We start from the raw sequence: 4,837 nt of genomic DNA on the forward strand, positions 1-4,837 counted from the left end.
CCCGCCCTGCGCCGCCGGCCGCCGTGAAGCACCGGCCCGCCCTGTGCCCCAATCTCCCCTCGTGGCTCTGGCTCTCCTTCCCCTACCTCCCCTACTGACACCACCTCCTACCTCCTGCCATCGTTGTCGGCAGCGTCGCCATTACTCCTCCTCCACCTATCCCCCGGCCACCGCGCCTCCTCTCACCCCGGCCGGCGCTCAACCCACCCCATCTCGCTCCAACGGTGCCGCTACTCACCATCCAAGCCCGAAGGCCACCGCGCCTCCTCTCATGCCCGTCTGCCGTGCCTCCCCTTCCCGATTGCATCGCGTCACCGACGAACTCCTGCTGGTCGCCGCAGGCGTACCTTCCTCTGCACGACCGGATCGGCCAAGGCCCTACCTTGCCTCACCGCCCTTCGACATTCCTGCGGCGGAGGTCTCCAATCCGCGCCGTCCCGCTCCCGTTCCTTCTCACTACCTCCGGCTGCTTGAGCAGGGGAGGCCGACAAATCCGGGCAGTTCCGGCTTCGCCGCGACGCCAGGCGACCGGACCGAGCAGCAGGCGTCCGCCAGTCTCTGCCCTCATAGGATCCGACTCAAGGACCGTGGTCTCCCTCCTGCGTGTGGGCGTTGCGGTGCCGAATCACCAGGTAGAGAAGCGACATCCACCCTTCATGGCCTGGCCTCCTGCTCCGGCCTTGATCTCCTAGTCCGCCGGCCTGGCCTCGCTACGGACTCCTCGCGTCGCCAGTCCCGCGTCCCGTGGCTGCACGCGGTGATGCAGCCCACACCACAGCGACCCGTGCATCGCTGATTCTTCAACATCAGTCGGTTCGAGTGGGAAGGAGGTTGAACCCAATAGGCAGAGCGTCGGCGCTACCTCACCCCCCACCTTCTCCGTCCCTTTAATTCACGAGCACCACCTCAACCCCCGAGCAGTGCGGGCAGTGCGGACGTGCAGTCCGATGGGCGCATGAGTGCAGTGCACTGAGTGTGTGGTTCCACTTCCTCTTCTTCCCTCTTTGGGATCTGCCGCCGCTGGGTTTGGAACAGTTATCCATCAATACGTCACTACAGGAGGAGGCATGTAGCCACTCTTCGTGTTGTTCCTTTTTGTGCAAAATTCATAACCAATGCAGTGCAGGCTGCTCCCCGTCCCTCCCCGACGCATTGATTTTTTCCCGGAAAGATGATATAGCAGTACACTTGGATACCATGGAGGTTCAGATGCTTAGTTCTCCGTTCAGATTTGCAGTGCAGTGCGTGTTTGTGGAACCAGAAAAATGGTTGTTTATTCATTTTAATTTTTTTTGCGTGCAATAACTTGTTATGCGTTGAACAGTGCAGTTAATTGTTGGGTGCCGTACTCTTGACTTTGTTGTGTAGTGCGGTTAATTTGTAGGTATAGGCAAACAACAAAATAAACAGCAAAAAAATGTGCCCACTCGCCTACCGCCTGTGGTTCATTGCTAGCAAAAAATGTAAAGATCTTGTTATAATTTTGATAAAAGAACACCAAATTATATAAAAAGCAAATGAAGTACACCTGCCTCAACTTTGTGGTCCAGATGCATTAATTAAAAAATGAGGGAAAAAAGTATTATGCCTGCGGTTCAATTTCGGTATTTCACCAACGCTCGACATGAAGTGCACTTCACCTCGTTTGGGAAATTTACTCCTACAAAAAATAAATTATGCAGTGCACTTGTTCGTGTGATGAAGTGCGGTTTTTAGTCTAAAGAAGTGCGGTTTCCTACCTCGTTTGGAAAAATTTATGTCCCACAAAAAAGAAATCATGCAGTGCACTTATGGTTTGATGCAGTGCGGTTTTTGGTCAGAAGGCAGTGCGGCTTTCTGTCTTATGCAGTATGTACGATGATTTTGGGTCGCGAAAAAATAGAGTGTCCGCATTTCGGTAAATTCAAAATTCCTCTTAAACCGTAAAGAATTAGAGAGAGTGTTCTACATGAAAAAGTTGCGCCTCGTCGATATCTTTCCAGCGGCGTATAATTTGAATCATTCCGGCCAGCGGTTTGTAAAAATTTCATGAAAAACGGCAACTGCCACTCGTCATCCGCCGCATGATTTTCAAAATTAACTTAAAACCGTAAGGCATTACAAAAATATTTCAACATATGAAAGTTGCGCCTCGGTCGTAGCTTACCAACGGCGTATCACACGCCTCGTTTCGACAAATGGTTCAAAAACGGGAGCGAAAACAATACCGAAAATTTGAAAAAAAATGAAAAACAGAATTCCGCGATTTAGTAAATTTGAAACTGCTCTTAAACCGTAAGGAATTAGAGAAACATTTATATATGAAAAAGATGCGCCTTGACGATATCTATCCAACGGCGTATCGTTTGCTTCATTCCGACGAGCGATTTAGAAGAAATCGTGAAAAAACGCTCGCTTCCACTCGTCATGGGCCGCACCATTTTCAAAACTGCTCTTAAACCGTGTGGAATCTCGAAAAGTGCTCAACATGTCGAAGTTGCGTCTCATCCATAGCTTTTCAACGGTATATTACACGCCTCATTCCGATTAACGGTTAAAAAATTAGAGCAAAAATAGTACCGAAAAAATAACTCTAGCAGTTTTTTTTGACGAGAAGTTCACTCGTGTGAGTACTGCAGCACACTTGGTTCAAAGAATGACGTGCACTTGCGTTCAGCGTGCAGCGCGGAAGTGGTGTGCAGAATAGTTATTCTGCTAATATTAGTAGAATAGACCAGTATTGTCATATTACAGTCCAGTACATACTAGAGTTCGCATATTAGATAGCCACAAATCCATATTGTCATATTACACTCCAGCAAAGGAACATAACACAAGGTTCATGTTACATTCCATACATCACATATAAGGGGCATGGTTTTTCAGACCAAATACAATAAAATATGGCCAGTTTGGTGTGAATTAGCACATATTTGCTCACACTCCTTCCTTAGGTGCTCCATCCTTAGGCGCTCCATCCTGTGGCACTCCATCCTTGGGCACGGGCACTTCACCGTTGAGCTTGGAGAGGTGGTGAATGGCCCAACGAGTGCGACGAGTCTCTGACATCTGCACGAATGAGTGGCTCCTAGCCCTGTTGGCGTTCTCATTCAGATAATCCAAGACAATCAATAGATCATGCTCGGTAAAACCAGGGAGCTCCATGACAGCATTGTAAAGCTCTGGGTGTGCCTCTCCGGTGGACTTGATAGCAATAGAAACTTCACGGACTGCATCAGACATGTTGCTCATGACCAGAACTTCTTCTTCACTCATCAGGCTAGCCCTTTTCCTTTTGCCAATGGAGCTGGAAGCATCCTTACATGGTTCCTTCCCATGAGGAGCAGCACCAGCATCTTCCCCATGAGCAGCAGCAGTAGCACTCGAGCCAGGTTCATTCCCATCAACAACAAATTCAGAACCACAACCTTCAAGGTTTACAAAAGATGGGGAGGTTTCCACCATTGAAGGAACCCCAAAAGCCTGATGAGATGTCATTGCATACCTTCCTGTAGCAATACCACTCCCAAAGATAGCAAGCATCTAAACATAATTCTCTAAAGGCACATTGAGGTACTCAACATCTTTTGGATGGTCCTACAAGAAGTGTGATTATGGCAAGGTTAGTTAAATAGCTACCGATGAGGTTCTAACAACTAGTAAAAGCTAGTTCTTTGAGCATAAGTAATGAAATAGCTACTGGAATGGTCGAACATGAAGTGTGGTTATGTGCAAGAAATGAAATATCATGGTCATCAACTCAAAGCTAGTACAAACCTTGATATGACTGTTGGGGAACGTTGCAGAAAACAAAAAATTTCCTACTCGTTTCACCAAGATCATCTAGGAGTTCATCTAGCAACGAGTGATTAGATGCATCTACATACCTTTGTAGATCGCGCACGGAAGCGTTCAAAAGAACGGTGATGATGTAGTCGTACTCGACGTGATCCAAATCACCGATGACCAGTGCCGAACGGACGGCACCTCCGCGTTCAACACACGTACGGGAAGGGAGACGTCTCCTCCTTCTTGATCCAGCAAGGGGGAAGGAGAGGTTGATGAAGATCCAGCAGCACGACGGCGTGGTGGTGGATGGAGGGCGTCACAGCAGCAGGGCTTCGCCGAGACTACGAGGGAGAGACGTAACGGGGGGAGATGGAGGCGCCAGGGGCTGGTGTGAAATCCCTCCTCTTCCCCCCACTATATATAGGGGTGCCAGGGGGGCGCCGGCCCTAGTAGATGAGATCTACTAGGGGGGCGGCGGCCAAGGGGAGGTTTCCCTCCCCCCCAAGGCACCTAGGGGTGCCTTCCACCACATGGACTCTTCCATGGTGGAAACCCTAGGCGCATGGGCCTATAGGGGCTGGTGCCCTTGGCCCATCTAGGCCAAGGCGCACCCCCTACAGCACATGTGGCCCCCCGGGACAGGTGGCCCCACCCGGTGGACCCCCGGGACCCTTTCGGTGGTCCCGGTACAATACCGATAACCCCGAAACTTGTCCCGATGCCCGAAATAGCACTTCCTATATATAATTCTTTACCTCCGGACCATTCCGGAACTCCTCGTGACGTCCGGGATCTCATCCGGGACTCCGAACAACATTCGGGTTTCTGCATATACATATCTTCATAACCCTAGCGTCACCGAACCTTAAGTGTGTAGACCCTACGGGTTCGGGAGACAAGCAGACATGACCGAGACGACTCTCCGGTCAATAACCAACAGCGGGATCTGGATACCCATGTTGGCTCCCACATGCTCCACGATGATCTCATCGGATGAACCACGATGTCGAGGATTCAATCAATCCCGTACGCTATTCCCTTTGTCTATCGATATGTTACTTGCCCGAGT

This window comes from Triticum aestivum, chromosome 2B (assembly GCF_018294505.1).
Source record: "Triticum aestivum cultivar Chinese Spring chromosome 2B, IWGSC CS RefSeq v2.1, whole genome shotgun sequence".
NCBI lineage: Eukaryota > Viridiplantae > Streptophyta > Magnoliopsida > Poales > Poaceae > Triticum > Triticum aestivum.